Below are 21,233 nucleotides of genomic sequence, written 5' to 3' on the forward strand. Positions count from 1 at the left end.
AATACTATCGCGGGGCCCACAATGCATGACGAATGCCGAAAGCCCGGTTCTTGCATCGTTGCCATTCAGTAATGACGATCGTGCCGCAAATGGTCCGAGTATCCGACGCATTGTTTCCAGTTGTCTCCCAGAAACAACAAATGGAATTTGCAAATACAAATCAAAATAAAATATTAATAAAATTGGGGTGCAACACGAGGACTTCCCAGGAGGTCACCCATCCTAGTACTACTCTCGCCCAAGCACGCTTAACTTCGGAGTTCTGATGGGATCCGGTGCATTAGTGCTGGTATGATCGCACCCGTTTAATTCATGCTCGCTTAGATCTTTATGCACTATCTTGCTCCCCTCCATTAATTGTTTTAGACTTGAAAAAACTGTGTATGCAGCCTTCCTCCCTTGGTAACCGTGCACAAGCTCTTACGTGAGCAGAGTGTTTGCTTTTTAGATCTGCCGCACCCCCGGATAGATGCAATACTATCACGGGGCCCACAATGCATGACGAATGCCGAAAGCCCGGTTCTTGCATCGTTGCCATTCAGTAATGACGATCGTGCCGCAAATGGTCCGAGTATCCGACGCATTGTTTCCAGTTGTCTCCCAGAAACAACAAATGGAATTTGCAAATACAAATCAAAATAAAATATTAATAAAATTGGGGTGCAACACGAGGACTTCCCAGGAGGTCACCCTTCCTAGTACTACTCTCGCCCAAGCACGCTTAACTTCAGAGTTCTGATGAGATCCGGTGCATTAGTGCTGGTATGATCGCACCCGTTTAATTCATGCTCGCTTAGATCTTTGTGCACTATCTTGCTCCCCTCCATTAATTGTTTTAGACTTGAAAAAACTGTGTATGCAGCCTTCCTCCCTTGGTAACCGTGCACAAGCTCCTACGTGAGCAGAGTGTTTGCTTTTCAGATCTGTCGCACCCCCGGATAGATGCAATACTATCGCGGGGCCCACAATGCACGACGAATGCCAAAAGCCCGGTTTTTGCACGGTTCTCATACAGTAATGACGATTGTGCCGCAAATGGTCCGAGTATCCGGCGCGTTGTTTGCGTTTGTCTCGCCGAAACGACAAATGGAATTTGCAAATACGATATCGAAATAAAATATTAATAAAATTGGGGTGCAACACGAGGACTTCACAGGAGGTCACCCATCCTAGTACTACGCTCGCCCAAGCACACTTAACTTCGGAGTTCTGATGGATTCCGGTGCATTAGTGTTGGTATGATCGCACCCGTTTAATTCATGCTCGCTTAGATCTTTATGCACTATCTTGCTCCCCTCCATTAATTGTTTTAGATTTGAAAAAACTGTGTATGCAGCCTTCCTCCCTTGGTAACCGTGAACAAGCTCCTACGTGAGCAGAGTGTTTGCATTTCAGATCTGCCGCACCCCCGGATAGATGCAATACTATCGCGGGGCCCACAATGCATGACGAATGCCGAAAGCCCGGTCTTTGCATCGTTGCCATTCAGTAATGACGATCGTGCCGCAAATGGTCCGAGTATCCGACGCATTGTTTCCAGTTGTCTCCCAGAAACAACAAATGGAATTTGCAAATACAAATCAAAATAAAATATTAATAAAATTGGGGTGCAACACGAGGACTTCCAAGGAGGTCACCCATCCTAGTACTACTCTCGCCCAAGCACGCTTAACTTCGGAGTTCTGATGGGATCCTATGCATTAGTGCTGGTATGATCGCACCCGTTTAATTCATGCTCGCTTAGATCTTTATGACCTATCTTGCTCCCTTCCATTAATTGTTTTAGATTTGAAAAAAATGTGTATGCAGCCTTCTTCCCTTGGTAACCGTGCACAAGCTCCTACGTGAGCGGAGTGTTTGCTTTTCAGATCTGCCGCACCTCCGGATAGATGCAATACTATCGCGGGGCCCACAATGCACGACGAATGCCAAAAGCCCGGTTTTTTCACGGTTCCCATTCAGTAATGACAATCGTGCCGCAAATGGTCCGAGTATCCGGCGCGTTGTTTGCGTTTGTCTCGCCGAAACGACAAATGGAATTTGCAAATACGATATCGAAATAAAATATTAATAAAATTGGGGTGCAACACGAGGACTTCCCAGGAGGTCACCCATCCTAGGACTACTCCCGCCCATGCACACTTAACTTCGGAGTTCTGATGGGATCCGGTGCATTAGTGCTGGTATGATCGCACCCGTTTAATTCATGCTCGCTTAGATCTTTATGCACTATCTTGCTCCCCTCCATTAATTGTTTTAGACTTGAAAAAACTGTGTATGCAGCCTTCCTCCCTTGGTAACCGTGCACAAGCTCCTACGTGAGCAGAGTGTTTGTTTTTCAGATCTGCCGCACCCCCGGATAGATGCAATACTATCGCGGGGCCCACAATGCACGAGGAATGCCAAAAGCCCGGTTTTTGCACGGTTCCCATTCAGTAATGACGATCGTGCCGCAAATGGTCCGAGTATCCGGCGCGTTGTTTGAGTTTGTCTCGCCGACACGACAAATGGAATTTGCAAATACGATATCGAAATAAAATATTAATAAAATTGGGGTGAAACACAAGGACTTCCCAGGAGGTCACCCATCCTAATACTACTCTCGCCCAAGCACACTTAACTTCGGAGTTCTGATGGAATCCGGTGCATTAGTGCTGGTATGATCGCACCCGTTTAATTCATGCTCGCTTAGATCTTTATGCACTATCTTGCTCCCCTCCATTAATTGTTTTAGATTTGAAAAAACTGTGTATGCAGCCTTCCTCCCTTGGTAACCGTGCACAAGCTCCTACGTGAGCAGAGTGTTTGCATTTCAGATCTGCCGCACCCCCGGATAGATGCAATACTATCGCGGGGCCCACAATGCATGACGAATGCCGAAAGCCCGGTTCTTGCATCGTTGCCATTCAGTAATGACGATCGTGCCGCAAATGGTCCGAGTATCCGACGCATTGTTTCCAGTTGTCTCCCAGAAACAACAAATGGAATTTGCAAATACAAATCAAAATAAAATATTAATAAAATTGGGGTGCAACACGAGGACTTCCCAGGAGGTCACCCATCCTAGTACTACTCTCGCCCAAGCACGCTTAACTTCGGAGTTCTGATGGGATCCGGTGCATTAGTACTGGTATGATCGCACCCGTTTAATTCATGCTCGCTTAGATCTTTATGCACTATCTTGCTCCCCTCCATTAATTGTTTTAGACTTGAAAAAAACTGTGTATGCAGCCTTCCTCCCTTGGTAACCGTGCACAAGCTCTTACGTGAGCAGAGTGTTTGCTTTTTAGATCTGCCGCACCCCCGGATAGATGCAATACTATCGCGGGGCCCACAATGCACGACGAATGCCAAAAGCCCGGTTTTTTCACGGTTCCCATTCAGTAATGACAATCGTGCCGCAAGTGGTCCGAGTATCCGGCGCGTTGTTTGCGTTTGTCTCGCCGAAACGACAAATGGAATTTGCAAATACGATATCGAAATAAAATATTAATAAAATTGGGGTGCAACACGAGGACTTCCCAGGAGGTCACCCATCCTAGGACTACTCCCGCCCATGCACACTTAACTTCGGAGCTCTGATGGGATCCGGTGCATTAGTGCTGGTATGATCGCACCCGTTTAATTCATGCTCGCTTAGATCTTTATGCACTATCTTGCTCCCCTCCATTAATTGTTTTTGATTTGAAAAAACTGTGTATGCAGCCTTCCTCCCTTGGTAACCGTGCACAAGCTCCTACGTGAGCAGAGTGTTTGCATTTCAGATCTGCCGCACCCCCGGATAGATGCCATACTATCGCGGGGCCCACAATGCATGACGAATGCCGAAAGCCCGGTTCTTGCATCGTTGCCATTCAGTAATGACGATCGTGCCGCAAATGGTCCGAGTATCCGACGCATTGTTTCTAGTTGTCTCCCAGAAACAACAAATGGAATTTGCAAATACAAATCAAAATAAAATATTAATAAAATTGGGGTGCAACACGAGGACTTCCCAGGAGGTCACCCATCCTAGTACTACTCTCGCCCAAGCACGCTTAACTTCGGAGTTCTGATGGGATCCAGTGCATTAGTGCTGGTATGATCGCACGCGTTTAATTCATGCTCGCTTAGATCTTTATGCACTATCTTGCTCCCCTCCATTAATTGTTTTAGACTTGAAAAAACTGTGTATGCAGCCTTCCTCCCTTGGTAACCGTGCACAAGCTCTTACGTGAGCAGAGTGTTTGCTTTTTAGATCTGCCGCACCCCCGGATAGATGCAATACTATCGCGGGGCCCACAATGCACGACGAATGCCAAAAGCCCGGTTTTTTCACGGTTCCCATTCAGTAATGACAATCGTGCCGCAAGTGGTCCGAGTATCCGGCGCGTTGTTTGCGTTTGTCTCGCCGAAACGACAAATGGAATTTGCAAATACGATATCGAAATAAAATATTAATAAAATTGGGGTGCAACACGAGGACTTCCCAGGAGGTCACCCATCCTAGGACTACTCCCGCCCATGCACACTTAACTTCGGAGCTCTGATGGGATCCGGTGCATTAGTGCTGGTATGATCGCACGCGTTTAATTCATGCTCGCTTAGATCTTTATGCACTATCTTGCTCCCCTCCATTAATTGTTTTAGATTTGAAAAAACTGTGTATGCAGCCTTCCTCCCTTGGTAACCGTGCACAAGCTCCTACGTGAGCAGAGTGTTTGCATTTCAGATCTGCCGCACCCCCGGATAGATGCCATACTATCGCGGGGCCCACAATGCATGACGAATGCCGAAAGCCCGGTTCTTGCATCGTTGCCTTTCAGTAATGACGATCGTGCCGCAAATGGTCCGAGTATCCGACGCATTGTTTCCAGTTGTCTCCCAGAAACAACAAATGGAATTTGCAAATACAAATCAAAATAAAATATTAATAAAATTCGGGTGCAACACGAGGACTTCCCAGGAGGTCACCCATCCTAGTACTACTCTCGCCCAAGCACGCTTAACTTCGGAGTTCTGATGGGATCCGGTGCATTAGTACTGGTATGATCGCACCCGTTTAATTCATGCTCGCTTAGATCTTTATGCACTATCTTGCTCCCCTCCATTAATTGTTTTAGACTTGAAAAAAACTGTGTATGCAGCCTTCCTCCCTTGGTAACCGTGCACAAGCTCTTACGTGAGCAGAGTGTTTGCTTTTTAGATCTGCCGCACCCCCGGATAGATGCAATACTATCGCGGGGCCCACAATGCACGACGAATGCCAAAAGCCCGGTTTTTTCACGGTTCCCATTCAGTAATGACAATCGTGCCGCAAGTGGTCCGAGTATCCGGCGCGTTGTTTGCGTTTGTCTCGCCGAAACGACAAATGGAATTTGCAAATACGATATCGAAATACAATATTAATAAAATTGGGGTGCAACACGAGGACTTCCCAGGAGGTCACCCATCCTAGGACTACTCCCGCCCATGCACACTTAACTTCGGAGCTCTGATGGGATCCGGTGCATTAGTGCTGGTATGATCGCACCCGTTTAATTCATGCTCGCTTAGATCTTTATGCACTATCTTGCTCCCCTCCATTAATTGTTTTTGATTTGAAAAAACTGTGTATGCAGCCTTCCTCCCTTGGTAACCGTGCACAAGCTCCTACGTGAGCAGAGTGTTTGCATTTCAGATCTGCCGCACCCCCGGATAGATGCCATACTATCGTGGGGCCCACAATGCATGACGAATGCCGAAAGCCCGGTTCTTGCATCGTTGCCATTCAGTAATGACGATCGTGCCGCAAATGGTCCGAGTATCCGACGCATTGTTTCCAGTTGTCTCCCAGAAACAACAAATGGAATTTGCAAATACAAATCAAAATAAAATATTAATAAAATTGGGGTGCAACACGAGGACTTCCCAGGAGGTCACCCATCCTAGTACTACTCTCGCCCAAGCACGCTTAACTTCGGAGTTCTGATGGGATCCGGTGCATTAGTGCTGGTATGATCGCACCCGTTTAATTCATGCTCGCTTTGATCTTTATGCACTATCTTGCTCCCCTCCATTAATTGTTTTAGACTTGAAAAAACTGTGTACGCAGCCTTCCTCCCTTGGTAACCGTGCACAAGCTCTTACGTGAGCAGAGTGTTTGCTTTTTAGATCTGCCGCACCCCCGGATAGATGCAATACTATCGCGGGGCCCACAATGCATGACGAATGCCGAAAGCCCGGTTCTTGCATCGTTGCCATTGAGTAATGACGATCGTGCCGCAAATGGTCCGAGTATCCGACGCATTGTTTCCAGTTGTCTCCCAGAAACAACAAATGGAATTTGCAAATACAAATCAAAATAAAATATTAATAAAATTGGGGTGCAACACGAGGACTTCCCAGGAGGTCACCCATCCTAGTACTACTCTCGCCCAAGCACGCTTAACTTCGGAGTTCTGATGGGATCCGGTGCATTAGTGCTGGTATGATCGCACCCGTTTAATTCATGCTCGCTTAGATCTTTATGCACTATCTTGCTCCCCTCCATTAATTGTTTTAGACTTGAAAAAACTGTGTATGCAGCCTTCCTCCCTTGGTAACCGTGCACAAGCTCTTACGTGAGCAGAGTGTTTGCTTTTTAGATCTGCCGCACCCCCGGATAGATGCAATACTATCGCGGGGCCCACAATGCATGACGAATGCCGAAAGCCCGGTTCTTGCATCGTTGCCATTCAGTAATGACGATCGTGCCGCAAATGGTCCGAGTATCCGACGCATTGTTTCCAGTTGTCTCCCAGAAACAACAAATGGAATTTGCAAATACAAATCAAAATAAAATATTAATAAAATTGGGGTGCAACACGAGGACTTCCCAGGAGGTCACCCTTCCTAGTACTACTCTCGCCCAAGCACGCTTAACTTCAGAGTTCTGATGAGATCCGGTGCATTAGTGCTGGTATGATCGCACCCGTTTAATTCATGCTCGCTTAGATCTTTGTGCACTATCTTGCTCCCCTCCATTAATTGTTTTAGACTTGAAAAAACTGTGTATGCAGCCTTCCTCCCTTGGTAACCGTGCACAAGCTCCTACGTGAGCAGAGTGTTTGCTTTTCAGATCTGTCGCACCCCCGGATAGATGCAATACTATCGCGGGGCCCACAATACACGACGAATGCCAAAAGCCCGGTTTTTGCACGGTTCTCATACAGTAATGACGATTGTGCCGCAAATGGTCCGAGTATCCGGCGCGTTGTTTGCGTTTGTCTCGCCGAAACGACAAATGGAATTTGCAAATACGATATCGAAATAAAATATTAATAAAATTGGGGTGCAACACGAGGACTTCACAGGAGGTCACCCATCCTAGTACTACGCTCGCCCAAGCACACTTAACTTCGGAGTTCTGATGGATTCCGGTGCATTAGTGTTGGTATGATCGCACCCGTTTAATTCATGCTCGCTTAGATCTTTATGCACTATCTTGCTCCCCTCCATTAATTGTTTTAGATTTGAAAAAACTGTGTATGCAGCCTTCCTCCCTTGGTAACCGTGAACAAGCTCCTACGTGAGCAGAGTGTTTGCATTTCAGATCTGCCGCACCCCCGGATAGATGCAATAATATCGCGGGCCCCACAATGCATGGCGAATGCCGAAAGCCCGGTTCTTGCATCGTTGCCATTCAGTAATGACGATCGTGCCGCAAATGGTCCGAGTATCCGACGCATTGTTTCCAGTTGTCTCCCAGAAACAACAAATGGAATTTGCAAATACAAATCAAAATAAAATATTAATAAAATTGGGGTGCAACTTCGGAGTTCTGATTGGATCCGGTGCATTAGTGCTGGTATGATCGCACCCGTTTAATTCATGCTCGCTTAGATCTTTATGACCTATCTTGCTCCCTTCCATTAATTGTTTTAGATTTGAAAAAAATGTGTATGCAGCCTTCTTCCCTTGGTAACCGTGCACAAGCTCCTACGTGAGCGGAGTGTTTGCTTTTCAGATCTGCCGCACCTCCGGATAGATGCAATACTATCGCGGGGCCCACAATGCACGACGAATGCCAAAAGCCCGGTTTTTTCACGGTTCCCATTCAGTAATGACAATCGTGCCGCAAATGGTCCGAGTATCCGGCGCGTTGTTTGCGTTTGTCTCGCCGAAATGACAAATGGAATTTGCAAATACGATATCGAAATAAAATATTAATAAAATTGGGGTGCAACACGAGGACTTCCCAGGAGGTCACCCATCCTAGGACTACTCCCGCCCATGCACACTTAACTTCGGAGTTCTGATGGGATCCGGTGCATTAGTGCTGGTATGATCGCACCCGTTTAATTCATGCTCGCTTAGATCTTTATGCACTATCTTGCTCCCCTCCATTAATTGTTTTAGACTTGAAAAAACTGTGTATGCAGCCTTCCTCCCTTGGTAACCGTGCACAAGCTCCTACGTGAGCAGAGTGTTTGTTTTTCAGATCTGCCGCACCCCCGGATAGATGCAATACTATCGCGGGGCCCACAATGCACGATGAATGCCAAAAGCCCGGTTTTTGCACGGTTCCCATTCAGTAATGACGATCGTGCCGCAAATGGTCCGAGTATCCGGCGCGTTGTTTGAGTTTGTCTCGCCGACACGACAAATGGAATTTGCAAATACGATATCGAAATAAAATATTAATAAAATTGGGGTGAAACACAAGGACTTCCCAGGAGGTCACCCATCCTAATACTACTCTCGCCCAAGCACACTTAACTTCGGAGTTCTGATGGGATCCGGTGCATTAGTGCTGGTATGATCGCACCCGTTTAATTCATGCTCGCTTAGATCTTTATGCACTATCTTGCTCCCCTCCATTAATTGTTATAGATTTGAAAAAACTGTGTATGCAGCCTTCCTCCCTTGGTAACCGTGCACAAGCTCCTACGTGAGCAGAGTGTTTGCATTTCAGATCTGCCGCACCCCCGGATAGATGCAATACTATCGCGGGGCCCACAATGCATGACGAATGCCGAAAGCCCGGTTCTTGCATCGTTGCCATTCAGTAATGACGATCGTGCCGCAAATGGTCCGAGTATCCGACGCATTGTTTCCAGTTGTCTCCCAGAAACAACAAATGGAATTTGCAAATACAAATCAAAATAAAATATTAATAAAATTGGGGTGTAACACGAGGACTTCCCAGGAGGTCACCCATCCTAGTACTACTCTCGCCCAAGCACGCTTAACTTCGGAGTTCTGATGGGATCCGGTGCATTAGTGCTGGTATGATCGCACCCGTTTAATTCATGCTCGCTTAGATCTTTATGCACTATCTTGCTCCCCTCCATTAATTGTTTTAGACTTGAAAAAACTGTGTATGCAGCCTTCCTCCCTTGGTAACCGTGCACAAGCTCTTATGTGAGCAGAGTGTTTGCTTTTTAGAACTGCCGCACCCCCGGATAGATGCAATACTATCGCGGGGCCCACAATGCATGACGAATGCCGAAAGCCCGGTTCTTGCATCGTTGCCTTTCAGTAATGACGATCGTGCCGCAAATGGTCCGAGTATCCGACGCATTGTTTCCAGTTGTCTCCCAGAAACAACAAATGGAATTTGCAAATACAAATCAAAATAAAATATTAATAAAATTGGGGTGCAACACGAGGACTTCCCAGGAGGTCACCCATACTAGTACTACTCTCGCCCAAGCACGCTTAACTTCGGAGTTCTGATGGGATCCGGTGCATTAGTGCTGGTATGATCGCACCCGTTTAATTCATGCTCGCTTAGATTTTTATGCACTATCTTGCTCCCCTCCATTAATTGTTTTAGACTTGAAAAAAACTGTGTATGCAGCCTTCCTCCCTTGGTAACCGTGCACAAGCTCTTACGTGAGCAGAGTGTTTGCTTTTTAGATCTGCCGCACCCCCGGATAGATGCAATACTATCGCGGGGCCCACAATGCACGACGAATGCCAAAAGCCCGGTTTTTTCACGGTTCCCATTCAGTAATGACAATCGTGCCGCAAGTGGTCCGAGTATCCGGCGCGTTGTTTGCGTTTGTCTCGCCGAAACGACAAATGGAATTTGCAAATACGATATCGAAATAAAATATTAATAAAATTGGGGTGCAACACGAGGACTTCCCAGGAGGTCACCCATCCTAGGACTACTCCCGCCCATGCACACTTAACTTCGGAGCTCTGATGGGATCCGGTGCATTAGTGCTGGTATGATCGCACCCGTTTAATTCATGCTCGCTTAGATCTTTATGCACTATCTTGCTCCCCTCCATTAATTGTTTTTGATTTGAAAAAACTGTGTATGCAGCCTTCCTCCCTTGGTAACCGTGCACAAGCTCCTACGTGAGCAGAGTGTTTGCATTTCAGATCTGCCGCACCCCCGGATAGATGCCATACTATCGCGGGGCCCACAATGCATGACGAATGCCGAAAGCCCGGTTCTTGCATCGTTGCCATTCAGTAATGACGATCGTGCCGCAAATGGTCCGAGTATCCGACGCATTGTTTCCAGTTGTCTCCCAGAAACAACAAATGGAATTTGCAAATACAAATCAAAATAAAATATTAATAAAATTGGGGTGCAACACGAGGACTTCCCAGGAGGTCACCCATCCTAGTACTACTCTCGCCCAAGCACGCTTAACTTCGGAGTTCTGATGGGATCCGGTGCATTAGTGCTGGTATGATCGCACCCGTTTAATTCATGCTCGCTTTGATCTTTATGCACTATCTTGCTCCCCTCCATTAATTGTTTTAGACTTGAAAAAACTGTGTACGCAGCCTTCCTCCCTTGGTAACCGTGCACAAGCTCTTACGTGAGCAGAGTGTTTGCTTTTTAGATCTGCCGCACCCCCGGATAGATGCAATACTATCGCGGGGCCCACAATGCATGACGAATGCCGAAAGCCCGGTTCTTGCATCGTTGCCATTGAGTAATGACGATCGTGCCGCAAATGGTCCGAGTATCCGACGCATTGTTTCCAGTTGTCTCCCAGAAACAACAAATGGAATTTGCAAATACAAATCAAAATAAAATATTAATAAAATTGGGGTGCAACACGAGGACTTCCCAGGAGGTCACCCATCCTAGTACTACTCTCGCCCAAGCACGCTTAACTTCGGAGTTCTGATGGGATCCGGTGCATTAGTGCTGGTATGATCGCACCCGTTTAATTCATGCTCGCTTAGATCTTTATGCACTATCTTGCTCCCCTCCATTAATTGTTTTAGACTTGAAAAAACTGTGTATGCAGCCTTCCTCCCTTGGTAACCGTGCACAAGCTCTTACGTGAGCAGAGTGTTTGCTTTTTAGATCTGCCGCACCCCCGGATAGATGCAATACTATCGCGGGGCCCACAATGCATGACGAATGCCGAAAGCCCGGTTCTTGCATCGTTGCCATTCAGTAATGACGATCGTGCCGCAAATGGTCCGAGTATCCGACGCATTGTTTCCAGTTGTCTCCCAGAAACAACAAATGGAATTTGCAAATACAAATCAAAATAAAATATTAATAAAATTGGGGTGCAACACGAGGACTTCCCAGGAGGTCACCCTTCCTAGTACTACTCTCGCCCAAGCACGCTTAACTTCAGAGTTCTGATGAGATCCGGTGCATTAGTGCTGGTATGATCGCACCCGTTTAATTCATGCTCGCTTAGATCTTTGTGCACTATCTTGCTCCCCTCCATTAATTGTTTTAGACTTGAAAAAACTGTGTATGCAGCCTTCCTCCCTTGGTAACCGTGCACAAGCTCCTACGTGAGCAGAGTGTTTGCTTTTCAGATCTGTCGCACCCCCGGATAGATGCAATACTATCGCGGGGCCCACAATACACGACGAATGCCAAAAGCCCGGTTTTTGCACGGTTCTCATACAGTAATGACGATTGTGCCGCAAATGGTCCGAGTATCCGGCGCGTTGTTTGCGTTTGTCTCGCCGAAACGACAAATGGAATTTGCAAATACGATATCGAAATAAAATATTAATAAAATTGGGGTGCAACACGAGGACTTCACAGGAGGTCACCCATCCTAGTACTACGCTCGCCCAAGCACACTTAACTTCGGAGTTCTGATGGATTCCGGTGCATTAGTGTTGGTATGATCGCACCCGTTTAATTCATGCTCGCTTAGATCTTTATGCACTATCTTGCTCCCCTCCATTAATTGTTTTAGATTTGAAAAAACTGTGTATGCAGCCTTCCTCCCTTGGTAACCGTGAACAAGCTCCTACGTGAGCAGAGTGTTTGCATTTCAGATCTGCCGCACCCCCGGATAGATGCAATAATATCGCGGGCCCCACAATGCATGGCGAATGCCGAAAGCCCGGTTCTTGCATCGTTGCCATTCAGTAATGACGATCGTGCCGCAAATGGTCCGAGTATCCGACGCATTGTTTCCAGTTGTCTCCCAGAAACAACAAATGGAATTTGCAAATACAAATCAAAATAAAATATTAATAAAATTGGGGTGCAACTTCGGAGTTCTGATTGGATCCGGTGCATTAGTGCTGGTATGATCGCACCCGTTTAATTCATGCTCGCTTAGATCTTTATGACCTATCTTGCTCCCTTCCATTAATTGTTTTAGATTTGAAAAAAATGTGTATGCAGCCTTCTTCCCTTGGTAACCGTGCACAAGCTCCTACGTGAGCGGAGTGTTTGCTTTTCAGATCTGCCGCACCTCCGGATAGATGCAATACTATCGCGGGGCCCACAATGCACGACGAATGCCAAAAGCCCGGTTTTTTCACGGTTCCCATTCAGTAATGACAATCGTGCCGCAAATGGTCCGAGTATCCGGCGCGTTGTTTGCGTTTGTCTCGCCGAAATGACAAATGGAATTTGCAAATACGATATCGAAATAAAATATTAATAAAATTGGGGTGCAACACGAGGACTTCCCAGGAGGTCACCCATCCTAGGACTACTCCCGCCCATGCACACTTAACTTCGGAGTTCTGATGGGATCCGGTGCATTAGTGCTGGTATGATCGCACCCGTTTAATTCATGCTCGCTTAGATCTTTATGCACTATCTTGCTCCCCTCCATTAATTGTTTTAGACTTGAAAAAACTGTGTATGCAGCCTTCCTCCCTTGGTAACCGTGCACAAGCTCCTACGTGAGCAGAGTGTTTGTTTTTCAGATCTGCCGCACCCCCGGATAGATGCAATACTATCGCGGGGCCCACAATGCACGATGAATGCCAAAAGCCCGGTTTTTGCACGGTTCCCATTCAGTAATGACGATCGTGCCGCAAATGGTCCGAGTATCCGGCGCGTTGTTTGAGTTTGTCTCGCCGACACGACAAATGGAATTTGCAAATACGATATCGAAATAAAATATTAATAAAATTGGGGTGAAACACAAGGACTTCCCAGGAGGTCACCCATCCTAATACTACTCTCGCCCAAGCACACTTAACTTCGGAGTTCTGATGGGATCCGGTGCATTAGTGCTGGTATGATCGCACCCGTTTAATTCATGCTCGCTTAGATCTTTATGCACTATCTTGCTCCCCTCCATTAATTGTTATAGATTTGAAAAAACTGTGTATGCAGCCTTCCTCCCTTGGTAACCGTGCACAAGCTCCTACGTGAGCAGAGTGTTTGCATTTCAGATCTGCCGCACCCCCGGATAGATGCAATACTATCGCGGGGCCCACAATGCATGACGAATGCCGAAAGCCCGGTTCTTGCATCGTTGCCATTCAGTAATGACGATCGTGCCGCAAATGGTCCGAGTATCCGACGCATTGTTTCCAGTTGTCTCCCAGAAACAACAAATGGAATTTGCAAATACAAATCAAAATAAAATATTAATAAAATTGGGGTGTAACACGAGGACTTCCCAGGAGGTCACCCATCCTAGTACTACTCTCGCCCAAGCACGCTTAACTTCGGAGTTCTGATGGGATCCGGTGCATTAGTGCTGGTATGATCGCACCCGTTTAATTCATGCTCGCTTAGATCTTTATGCACTATCTTGCTCCCCTCCATTAATTGTTTTAGACTTGAAAAAACTGTGTATGCAGCCTTCCTCCCTTGGTAACCGTGCACAAGCTCTTATGTGAGCAGAGTGTTTGCTTTTTAGAACTGCCGCACCCCCGGATAGATGCAATACTATCGCGGGGCCCACAATGCATGACGAATGCCGAAAGCCCGGTTCTTGCATCGTTGCCTTTCAGTAATGACGATCGTGCCGCAAATGGTCCGAGTATCCGACGCATTGTTTCCAGTTGTCTCCCAGAAACAACAAATGGAATTTGCAAATACAAATCAAAATAAAATATTAATAAAATTGGGGTGCAACACGAGGACTTCCCAGGAGGTCACCCATACTAGTACTACTCTCGCCCAAGCACGCTTAACTTCGGAGTTCTGATGGGATCCGGTGCATTAGTGCTGGTATGATCGCACCCGTTTAATTCATGCTCGCTTAGATTTTTATGCACTATCTTGCTCCCCTCCATTAATTGTTTTAGACTTGAAAAAAACTGTGTATGCAGCCTTCCTCCCTTGGTAACCGTGCACAAGCTCTTACGTGAGCAGAGTGTTTGCTTTTTAGATCTGCCGCACCCCCGGATAGATGCAATACTATCGCGGGGCCCACAATGCACGACGAATGCCAAAAGCCCGGTTTTTTCACGGTTCCCATTCAGTAATGACAATCGTGCCGCAAGTGGTCCGAGTATCCGGCGCGTTGTTTGCGTTTGTCTCGCCGAAACGACAAATGGAATTTGCAAATACGATATCGAAATAAAATATTAATAAAATTGGGGTGCAACACGAGGACTTCCCAGGAGGTCACCCATCCTAGGACTACTCCCGCCCATGCACACTTAACTTCGGAGTTCTGATGGGATCCGGTGCATTAGTGCTGCTATGATCGCACCCGTTTAATTCATGCTCGCTTAGATCTTTATGCACTATCTTGCTCCCCTCCATTAATTGTTTTTGATTTGAAAAAACTGTGTATGCAGCCTTCCTCCCTTGGTAACCGTGCACAAGCTCCTACGTGAGCAGAGTGTTTGCATTTCAGATCTGCCGCACCCCCGGATAGATGCCATACTATCCCGGGGCCCACAATGCATGACGAATGCCGAAAGCCCGGTTCTTGCATCGTTGCCATTCAGTAATGACGATCGTGCCGCAAATGGTCCGAGTATCCGACGCATTGTTTCCAGTTGTCTCCCAGAAACAACAAATGGAATTTGCAAATACAAATCAAAATAAAATATTAATAAAATTGGGGTGCAACACGAGGACTTCCCAGGAGGTCACCCATCCTAGTACTACTCTCGCCCAAGCACGCTTAACTTCGGAGTTCTGATGGGATCCGGTGCATTAGTGCTGGTATGATCGCACCCGTTTAATTCATGCTCGCTTAGATCTTTATGCACTATCTTGCTCCCCTCCATTAATTGTTTTAGACTTGAAAAAACTGTGTATGCAGCCTTCCTCCCTTGGTAACCGTGCACAAGCTCTTACGTGAGCAGAGTGTTTGCTTTTTAGATCTGCCGCACCCCCGGATAGATGCAATACTATCGCGGGGCCCACAATGCATGACGAATGCCGAAAGCCCGGTTCTTGCATCGTTGCCATTCAGTAATGACGATCGTGCCGCAAATGGTCCGAGTATCCGACGCATTGTTTCCAGTTGTCTCCCAGAAACAACAAATGGAATTTGCAAATACAAATCAAAATAAAATATTAATAAAATTGGGGTGCAACACGAGGACTTCCCAGGAGGTCACCCATCCTAGTACTACTCTCGCCCAAGCACGCTTAACTTCGGAGTTCTGATGGGATCCGGTGCATTAGTGCTGGTATGATCGCACCCGTTTAATTCATGCTCGCTTAGATCTTTATGCACTATCTTGCTCCCCTCCATTAATTGTTTTAGACTTGAAAAAACTGTGTATGCAGCCTTCCTCCCTTGGTAACCGTGCACAAGCTCTTACGTGAGCAGAGTGTTTGCTTTTTAGATCTGCCGCACCCCCGGATAGATGCAATACTATCGCGGGGCCCACAATGCATGACGAATGCCGAAAGCCCGGTTCTTGCATCGTTGCCATTCAGTAATGACGATCGTGCCGCAAATGGTCCGAGTATCCGACGCATTGTTTCCAGTTGTCTCCCAGAAACAACAAATGGAATTTGCAAATACAAATCAAAATAAAATATTAATAAAATTGGGGTGCAACACGAGGACTTCCCAGGAGGTCACCCATCCTAGTACTACTCTCGCCCAAGCACGCTTAACTTCGGAGTTCTGATGGGATCCGGTGCATTAGTACTGGTATGATCGCACCCGTTTAATTCATGCTCGCTTAGATCTTTATGCACTATCTTGCTCCCCTCCATTAATTGTTTTAGACTTGAAAAAAACTGTGTATGCAGCCTTCCTCCCTTGGTAACCGTGCACAAGCTCTTACGTGAGCAGAGTGTTTGCTTTTTAGATCTGCCGCACCCCCGGATAGATGCAATACTATCGCGGGGCCCACAATGCATGACGAATGCCGAAAGCCCGGTTCTTGCATCGTTGCCATTCAGTAATGACGATCGTGCCGCAAATGGTCCGAGTATCCGACGCATTGTTTCCAGTTGTCTCCCAGAAACAACAAATGGAATTTGCAAATACAAATCAAAATAAAATATTAATAAAATTGGGGTGCAACACGAGGACTTCCCAGGAGGTCACCCATCCTACTACTACTCTCGCCCAAGCACGCTTAACTTCGGAGTTCTGATGGGATCCGGTGCATTAGTGCTGGTATGATCGCACCCGTTTAATTCATGCTCGCTTAGATCTTTATGCACTATCTTGCTCCCCTCCATTAATTGTTTTAGACTTGAAAAAACTGTGTATGCAGCCTTCCTCCCTTGGTAACCGTGCACAAGCTCTTACGTGAGCAGAGTGTTTGCTTTTTAGATCTGCCGCACCCCCGGATAGATGCAATACTATCGCGGGGCCCACAATGCATGACGAATGCCGAAAGCCCGGTTCTTGCATCGTTGCCATTCAGTAATGACGATCGTGCCGCAAATGGTCCGAGTATCCGACGCATTGTTTCCAGTTGTCTCCCAGAAACAACAAATGGAATTTGCAAATACAAATCAAAATAAAATATTAATAAAATTGGGGTGCAACACGAGGACTTCCCAGGAGGTCACCCATCCTAGTACTACTCTCGCCCAAGCACGCTTAACTTCGGAGTTCTGATGGGATCCGGTGCATTAGTACTGGTATGATCGCACCCGTTTAATTCATGCTCGCTTAGATCTTTATGCACTATCTTGCTCCCCTCCATTAATTGTTTTAGACTTGAAAAAAACTGTGTATGCAGCCTTCCTCCCTTGGTAACCGTGCACAAGCTCTTACGTGAGCAGAGTGTTTGCTTTTTAGATCTGCCGCACCCCCGGATAGATGCAATACTATCGCGGGGCCCACAATGCACGACGAATGCCAAAAGCCCGGTTTTTTCACGGTTCCCATTCAGTAATGACAATCGTGCCGCAAGTGGTCCGAGTATCCGGCGCGTTGTTTGCGTTTGTCTCGCCGAAACGACAAATGGAATTTGCAAATACGATATCGAAATAAAATATTAATAAAATTGGGGTGCAACACGAGGACTTCCCAGGAGGTCACCCATCCTAGGACTACTCCCGCCCATGCACACTTAACTTCGGAGTTCTGATGGGATCCGGTGCATTAGTGCAGGTATGATCGCACCCGTTTAATTCATGCTCGCTTAGATCTTTATGCACTATCTTGCTCCCCTCCATTAATTGTTTTAGATTTGAAAAAACTGTGTATGCAGCCTTCCTCCCTTGGTAACCGTGCACAAGCTCCTACGTGAGCAGAGTGTTTGCATTTCAGATCTGCCGCACCCCCGGATAGATGCCATACTATCGCGGGGCCCACAATGCATGACGAATGCCGAAAGCCCGGTTCTTGCATCGTTGCCATTCAGTAATGACGATCGTGCCGCAAATGGTCCGAGTATCCGACGCATTGTTTCCAGTTGTCTCCCAGAAACAACAAATGGAATTTGCAAATACAAATCAAAATAAAATATTAATAAAATTGGGGTGCAACACGAGGACTTCCCAGGAGGTCACCCATCCTAGTACTACTCTCGCCCAAGCACGCTTAACTTCGGAGTTCGGATGGGATCCGGTGCATTAGTGCTGGTATGATCGCACCCGTTTAATTCATGCTCGCTTAGATCTTTATGCACTATCTTGCTCCCCTCCATTAATTGTTTTAGACTTGAAAAAACTGTGTATGCAGCCTTCCTCCCTTGGTAACCGTGCACAAGCTCTTACGTGAGCAGAGTGTTTGCTTTTTAGATCTGCCGCACCCCCGGATAGATGCAATACTATCGCGGGGCCCACAATGCACGACGAATGCCAAAACCCCGGTTTTTTCACGGTTCCCATTCAGTAATGACAATCGTGCCGCAAATGGTCCGAGTATCCGGCGCGTTGTTTGCGTTTGTCTCGCCGAAACGACAAATGGAATTTGCAAATACGATATCGAAATAAAATATTAATAAAATTGGGGTGCAACACGAGGACTTCCCAGGAGGTCACCCATCCTAGGACTACTCCCGCCCATGCACACTTAACTTCGGAGTTCTGATGGGATCCGGTGCATTAGTGCTGGTATGATCGCAGCCGTTTAATTCATGCTCGCTTAGATTTTTATGCACTATCTTGCTCCCCTCCATTAATTGTTTTAGACTTGAAAAAAACTGTGTATGCAGCCTTCCTCCCTTGGTAACCGTGCACAAGCTCTTACGTGAGCAGAGTGTTTGCTTTTTAGATCTGCCGCACCCCCGGATAGATGCAATACTATCGCGGGGCCCACAATGCACGACGAATGCCAAAAGCCCGGTTTTTTCACGGTTCCCATTCAGTAATGACAATCGTGCCGCAAGTGGTCCGAGTATCCGGCGCGTTGTTTGCGTTTGTCTCGCCGAAACGACAAATGGAATTTGCAAATACGATATCGAAATAAAATATTAATAAAATTGGGGTGCAACACGAGGACTTCCCAGGAGGTCACCCATCCTAGGACTACTCCCGCCCATGCACACTTAACTTCGGAGTTCTGATGGGATCCGGTGCATTAGTGCTGGTATGATCGCACCCGTTTAATTCATGCTCGCTTAGATCTTTATGCACTATCTTGCTCCCCTCCATTAATTGTTTTTGATTTGAAAAAACTGTGTATGCAGCCTTCCTCCCTTGGTAACCGTGCACAAGCTCCTACGTGAGCAGAGTGTTTGCATTTCAGATCTGCCGCACCCCCGGATAGATGCCATACTATCCCGGGGCCCACAATGCATGACGAATGCCGAAAGCCCGGTTCTTGCATCGTTGCCATTCAGTAATGACGATCGTGCCGCAAATGGTCCGAGTATCCGACGCATTGTTTCCAGTTGTCTCCCAGAAACAACAAATGGAATTTGCAAATACAAATCAAAATAAAATATTAATAAAATTGGGGTGCAACACGAGGACTTCCCAGGAGGTCACCCATCCTAGTACTACTCTCGCCCAAGCACGCTTAACTTCGGAGTTCTGATGGGATCCGGTGCATTAGTGCTGGTATGATCGCACCCGTTTAATTCATGCTCGCTTAGATCTTTATGCACTATCTTGCTCCCCTCCATTAATTGTTTTAGACTTGAAAAAACTGTGTATGCAGCCTTCCTCCCTTGGTAACCGTGCACAAGCTCTTACGTGAGCAGAGTGTTTGCTTTTTAGATCTGCCGCACCCCCGGATAGATGCAATACTATCGCGGGGCCCACAATGCATGACGAATGCCGAAAGCCCGGTTCTTGCATCGTTGCCATTCAGTAATGACGATCGTGCCGCAAATGGTCCGAGTATCCGACGCATTGTTTCCAGTTGTCTCCCAGAAACAACAAATGGAATTTGCAAATACAAATCAAAATAAAATATTAATAAAATTGGGGTGCAACACGAGGACTTCCCAGGAGGTCACCCATCCTAGTACTACTCTCGCCCAAGCACGCTTAACTTCGGAGTTCTGATGGGATCCGGTGCATTAGTACTGGTATGATCGCACCCGTTTAATTCATGCTCGCTTAGATCTTTATGCACTATCTTGCTCCCCTCCATTAATTGTTTTAGACTTGAAAAAAACTGTGTATGCAGCCTTCCTCCCTTGGTAACCGTGCACAAGCTCTTACGTGAGCAGAGTGTTTGCTTTTTAGATCTGCCGCACCCCCGGATAGATGCAATACTATCGCGGGGCCCACAATGCATGACGAATGCCGAAAGCCCGGTTCTTGCATCGTTGCCATTCAGTAATGACGATCGTGCCGCAAATGGTCCGAGTATCCGACGCATTGTTTCCAGTTGTCTCCCAGAAACAACAAATGGAATTTGCAAATACAAATCAAAATAAAATATTAATAAAATTGGGGTGCAACACGAGGACTTCCCAGGAGGTCACCCATCCTACTACTACTCTCGCCCAAGCACGCTTAACTTCGGAGTTCTGATGGGATCCGGTGCATTAGTGCTGGTATGATCGCACCCGTTTAATTCATGCTCGCTTAGATCTTTATGCACTATCTTGCTCCCCTCCATTAATTGTTTTAGACTTGAAAAAACTGTGTATGCAGCCTTCCTCCCTTGGTAACCGTGCACAAGCTCTTACGTGAGCAGAGTGTTTGCTTTTTAGATCTGCCGCACCCCCGGATAGATGCAATACTATCGCGGGGCCCACAATGCATGACGAATGCCGAAAGCCCGTTTGTCTCGCCGAAACGACAAATGGAATTTGCAAATACGATATCGAAATAAAATATTAATAAAATTGGGGTGCAACACGAGGACTTCCCAGGAGGTCACCCATCCTAGGACTACTCCCGCCCATGCACACTTAACTTCGGAGTTCTGATGGGATCCGGTGCATTAGTGCTGGTATGATCGCACCCGTTTAATTCATGCTCGCTTAGATCTTTATGCACTATCTTGCTCCCCTCCATTAATTGTTTTAGATTTGAAAAAACTGTGTATGCAGCCTTCCTCCCTTGGTAACCGTGCACAAGCTCCTACGTGAGCAGAGTGTTTGCATTTCAGATCTGCCGCACCCCCGGATAGATGCCATACTATCGCGGGGCCCACAATGCATGACGAATGCCGAAAGCCCGGTTCTTGCATCGTTGCCATTCAGTAATGACGATCGTGCCGCAAATGGTCCGAGTATCCGACGCATTG

General features: G+C 46.8%; 39 non-coding genes and 4 pseudogenes across 39 annotated transcripts; all 43 read right to left on the reverse strand.

Annotated features, from left to right (window-relative positions):
- Positions 1 to 184: 184 nt before the first annotated feature.
- On the reverse strand, positions 185 to 303 carry LOC148798429 (5S ribosomal RNA). Its single transcript, XR_016075496.1, has one exon. It is a non-coding gene; the product is annotated as a 5S ribosomal RNA (ribosomal RNA).
- A 354-nt stretch (positions 304 to 657) lies between these two features.
- Positions 658 to 776, reverse strand: LOC148798430 (5S ribosomal RNA). Its single transcript, XR_016074460.1, has one exon. It is a non-coding gene; the product is annotated as a 5S ribosomal RNA (ribosomal RNA).
- A 355-nt stretch (positions 777 to 1,131) lies between these two features.
- LOC148798431 (5S ribosomal RNA) lies at positions 1,132 to 1,250 on the reverse strand (annotated as a pseudogene).
- Positions 1,251 to 1,604: 354 nt separating this feature from the next.
- On the reverse strand, positions 1,605 to 1,723 carry LOC148798432 (5S ribosomal RNA). Its single transcript, XR_016069851.1, has one exon. It is a non-coding gene; the product is annotated as a 5S ribosomal RNA (ribosomal RNA).
- Positions 1,724 to 2,078: 355 nt separating this feature from the next.
- Positions 2,079 to 2,197, reverse strand: LOC148798433 (5S ribosomal RNA). The gene has a single exon (XR_016074307.1). It is a non-coding gene; the product is annotated as a 5S ribosomal RNA (ribosomal RNA).
- Positions 2,198 to 2,552: 355 nt separating this feature from the next.
- On the reverse strand, positions 2,553 to 2,671 carry LOC148798434 (5S ribosomal RNA; annotated as a pseudogene).
- A 354-nt stretch (positions 2,672 to 3,025) lies between these two features.
- LOC148798435 (5S ribosomal RNA) lies at positions 3,026 to 3,144 on the reverse strand. The gene has a single exon (XR_016071173.1). It is a non-coding gene; the product is annotated as a 5S ribosomal RNA (ribosomal RNA).
- Positions 3,145 to 3,500: 356 nt separating this feature from the next.
- Positions 3,501 to 3,619, reverse strand: LOC148798436 (5S ribosomal RNA). The gene has a single exon (XR_016075717.1). It is a non-coding gene; the product is annotated as a 5S ribosomal RNA (ribosomal RNA).
- Positions 3,620 to 3,973: 354 nt separating this feature from the next.
- LOC148798437 (5S ribosomal RNA) lies at positions 3,974 to 4,092 on the reverse strand. Its single transcript, XR_016073621.1, has one exon. It is a non-coding gene; the product is annotated as a 5S ribosomal RNA (ribosomal RNA).
- Positions 4,093 to 4,447: 355 nt separating this feature from the next.
- LOC148798438 (5S ribosomal RNA) lies at positions 4,448 to 4,566 on the reverse strand. The gene has a single exon (XR_016070372.1). It is a non-coding gene; the product is annotated as a 5S ribosomal RNA (ribosomal RNA).
- Positions 4,567 to 4,920: 354 nt separating this feature from the next.
- Positions 4,921 to 5,039, reverse strand: LOC148798439 (5S ribosomal RNA). The gene has a single exon (XR_016072001.1). It is a non-coding gene; the product is annotated as a 5S ribosomal RNA (ribosomal RNA).
- A 356-nt stretch (positions 5,040 to 5,395) lies between these two features.
- Positions 5,396 to 5,514, reverse strand: LOC148798440 (5S ribosomal RNA). Its single transcript, XR_016075718.1, has one exon. It is a non-coding gene; the product is annotated as a 5S ribosomal RNA (ribosomal RNA).
- A 354-nt stretch (positions 5,515 to 5,868) lies between these two features.
- Positions 5,869 to 5,987, reverse strand: LOC148798441 (5S ribosomal RNA). Its single transcript, XR_016075507.1, has one exon. It is a non-coding gene; the product is annotated as a 5S ribosomal RNA (ribosomal RNA).
- A 354-nt stretch (positions 5,988 to 6,341) lies between these two features.
- On the reverse strand, positions 6,342 to 6,460 carry LOC148798442 (5S ribosomal RNA). Its single transcript, XR_016075518.1, has one exon. It is a non-coding gene; the product is annotated as a 5S ribosomal RNA (ribosomal RNA).
- Positions 6,461 to 6,814: 354 nt separating this feature from the next.
- LOC148798443 (5S ribosomal RNA) lies at positions 6,815 to 6,933 on the reverse strand. The gene has a single exon (XR_016074461.1). It is a non-coding gene; the product is annotated as a 5S ribosomal RNA (ribosomal RNA).
- A 355-nt stretch (positions 6,934 to 7,288) lies between these two features.
- On the reverse strand, positions 7,289 to 7,407 carry LOC148798444 (5S ribosomal RNA; annotated as a pseudogene).
- Positions 7,408 to 8,176: 769 nt separating this feature from the next.
- LOC148798445 (5S ribosomal RNA) lies at positions 8,177 to 8,295 on the reverse strand. The gene has a single exon (XR_016074308.1). It is a non-coding gene; the product is annotated as a 5S ribosomal RNA (ribosomal RNA).
- A 355-nt stretch (positions 8,296 to 8,650) lies between these two features.
- Positions 8,651 to 8,769, reverse strand: LOC148798446 (5S ribosomal RNA). Its single transcript, XR_016069883.1, has one exon. It is a non-coding gene; the product is annotated as a 5S ribosomal RNA (ribosomal RNA).
- A 354-nt stretch (positions 8,770 to 9,123) lies between these two features.
- Positions 9,124 to 9,242, reverse strand: LOC148798447 (5S ribosomal RNA). Its single transcript, XR_016072549.1, has one exon. It is a non-coding gene; the product is annotated as a 5S ribosomal RNA (ribosomal RNA).
- A 354-nt stretch (positions 9,243 to 9,596) lies between these two features.
- Positions 9,597 to 9,715, reverse strand: LOC148798448 (5S ribosomal RNA). The gene has a single exon (XR_016071339.1). It is a non-coding gene; the product is annotated as a 5S ribosomal RNA (ribosomal RNA).
- A 356-nt stretch (positions 9,716 to 10,071) lies between these two features.
- Positions 10,072 to 10,190, reverse strand: LOC148798449 (5S ribosomal RNA). Its single transcript, XR_016075721.1, has one exon. It is a non-coding gene; the product is annotated as a 5S ribosomal RNA (ribosomal RNA).
- A 354-nt stretch (positions 10,191 to 10,544) lies between these two features.
- Positions 10,545 to 10,663, reverse strand: LOC148798450 (5S ribosomal RNA). The gene has a single exon (XR_016075529.1). It is a non-coding gene; the product is annotated as a 5S ribosomal RNA (ribosomal RNA).
- Positions 10,664 to 11,017: 354 nt separating this feature from the next.
- LOC148798451 (5S ribosomal RNA) lies at positions 11,018 to 11,136 on the reverse strand. Its single transcript, XR_016075540.1, has one exon. It is a non-coding gene; the product is annotated as a 5S ribosomal RNA (ribosomal RNA).
- Positions 11,137 to 11,490: 354 nt separating this feature from the next.
- LOC148798452 (5S ribosomal RNA) lies at positions 11,491 to 11,609 on the reverse strand. Its single transcript, XR_016074462.1, has one exon. It is a non-coding gene; the product is annotated as a 5S ribosomal RNA (ribosomal RNA).
- Positions 11,610 to 11,964: 355 nt separating this feature from the next.
- On the reverse strand, positions 11,965 to 12,083 carry LOC148798453 (5S ribosomal RNA; annotated as a pseudogene).
- Positions 12,084 to 12,852: 769 nt separating this feature from the next.
- LOC148798454 (5S ribosomal RNA) lies at positions 12,853 to 12,971 on the reverse strand. Its single transcript, XR_016074309.1, has one exon. It is a non-coding gene; the product is annotated as a 5S ribosomal RNA (ribosomal RNA).
- Positions 12,972 to 13,326: 355 nt separating this feature from the next.
- Positions 13,327 to 13,445, reverse strand: LOC148798455 (5S ribosomal RNA). The gene has a single exon (XR_016069884.1). It is a non-coding gene; the product is annotated as a 5S ribosomal RNA (ribosomal RNA).
- A 354-nt stretch (positions 13,446 to 13,799) lies between these two features.
- Positions 13,800 to 13,918, reverse strand: LOC148798456 (5S ribosomal RNA). Its single transcript, XR_016072550.1, has one exon. It is a non-coding gene; the product is annotated as a 5S ribosomal RNA (ribosomal RNA).
- A 354-nt stretch (positions 13,919 to 14,272) lies between these two features.
- Positions 14,273 to 14,391, reverse strand: LOC148798457 (5S ribosomal RNA). Its single transcript, XR_016071340.1, has one exon. It is a non-coding gene; the product is annotated as a 5S ribosomal RNA (ribosomal RNA).
- Positions 14,392 to 14,747: 356 nt separating this feature from the next.
- LOC148798458 (5S ribosomal RNA) lies at positions 14,748 to 14,866 on the reverse strand. The gene has a single exon (XR_016069639.1). It is a non-coding gene; the product is annotated as a 5S ribosomal RNA (ribosomal RNA).
- A 354-nt stretch (positions 14,867 to 15,220) lies between these two features.
- LOC148798459 (5S ribosomal RNA) lies at positions 15,221 to 15,339 on the reverse strand. The gene has a single exon (XR_016075552.1). It is a non-coding gene; the product is annotated as a 5S ribosomal RNA (ribosomal RNA).
- Positions 15,340 to 15,693: 354 nt separating this feature from the next.
- LOC148798460 (5S ribosomal RNA) lies at positions 15,694 to 15,812 on the reverse strand. The gene has a single exon (XR_016075563.1). It is a non-coding gene; the product is annotated as a 5S ribosomal RNA (ribosomal RNA).
- A 354-nt stretch (positions 15,813 to 16,166) lies between these two features.
- Positions 16,167 to 16,285, reverse strand: LOC148798461 (5S ribosomal RNA). The gene has a single exon (XR_016071174.1). It is a non-coding gene; the product is annotated as a 5S ribosomal RNA (ribosomal RNA).
- A 355-nt stretch (positions 16,286 to 16,640) lies between these two features.
- On the reverse strand, positions 16,641 to 16,759 carry LOC148798462 (5S ribosomal RNA). The gene has a single exon (XR_016071327.1). It is a non-coding gene; the product is annotated as a 5S ribosomal RNA (ribosomal RNA).
- Positions 16,760 to 17,113: 354 nt separating this feature from the next.
- On the reverse strand, positions 17,114 to 17,232 carry LOC148798463 (5S ribosomal RNA). The gene has a single exon (XR_016071175.1). It is a non-coding gene; the product is annotated as a 5S ribosomal RNA (ribosomal RNA).
- Positions 17,233 to 17,588: 356 nt separating this feature from the next.
- LOC148798464 (5S ribosomal RNA) lies at positions 17,589 to 17,707 on the reverse strand. The gene has a single exon (XR_016074919.1). It is a non-coding gene; the product is annotated as a 5S ribosomal RNA (ribosomal RNA).
- A 354-nt stretch (positions 17,708 to 18,061) lies between these two features.
- On the reverse strand, positions 18,062 to 18,180 carry LOC148798465 (5S ribosomal RNA). Its single transcript, XR_016068804.1, has one exon. It is a non-coding gene; the product is annotated as a 5S ribosomal RNA (ribosomal RNA).
- A 355-nt stretch (positions 18,181 to 18,535) lies between these two features.
- Positions 18,536 to 18,654, reverse strand: LOC148798466 (5S ribosomal RNA). Its single transcript, XR_016069264.1, has one exon. It is a non-coding gene; the product is annotated as a 5S ribosomal RNA (ribosomal RNA).
- Positions 18,655 to 19,010: 356 nt separating this feature from the next.
- LOC148798467 (5S ribosomal RNA) lies at positions 19,011 to 19,129 on the reverse strand. The gene has a single exon (XR_016074311.1). It is a non-coding gene; the product is annotated as a 5S ribosomal RNA (ribosomal RNA).
- A 354-nt stretch (positions 19,130 to 19,483) lies between these two features.
- LOC148798468 (5S ribosomal RNA) lies at positions 19,484 to 19,602 on the reverse strand. The gene has a single exon (XR_016075574.1). It is a non-coding gene; the product is annotated as a 5S ribosomal RNA (ribosomal RNA).
- Positions 19,603 to 19,956: 354 nt separating this feature from the next.
- On the reverse strand, positions 19,957 to 20,075 carry LOC148798469 (5S ribosomal RNA). Its single transcript, XR_016071176.1, has one exon. It is a non-coding gene; the product is annotated as a 5S ribosomal RNA (ribosomal RNA).
- A 355-nt stretch (positions 20,076 to 20,430) lies between these two features.
- Positions 20,431 to 20,549, reverse strand: LOC148798470 (5S ribosomal RNA). The gene has a single exon (XR_016071328.1). It is a non-coding gene; the product is annotated as a 5S ribosomal RNA (ribosomal RNA).
- A 282-nt stretch (positions 20,550 to 20,831) lies between these two features.
- LOC148798471 (5S ribosomal RNA) lies at positions 20,832 to 20,950 on the reverse strand. Its single transcript, XR_016074312.1, has one exon. It is a non-coding gene; the product is annotated as a 5S ribosomal RNA (ribosomal RNA).
- Positions 20,951 to 21,233: the final 283 nt, after the last annotated feature.

This window comes from Nelumbo nucifera, chromosome 4 (genome assembly GCF_055504915.1).
Source record: "Nelumbo nucifera cultivar China Antique chromosome 4, China Antique-T2T, whole genome shotgun sequence".
Lineage (NCBI taxonomy): Eukaryota > Viridiplantae > Streptophyta > Magnoliopsida > Proteales > Nelumbonaceae > Nelumbo > Nelumbo nucifera.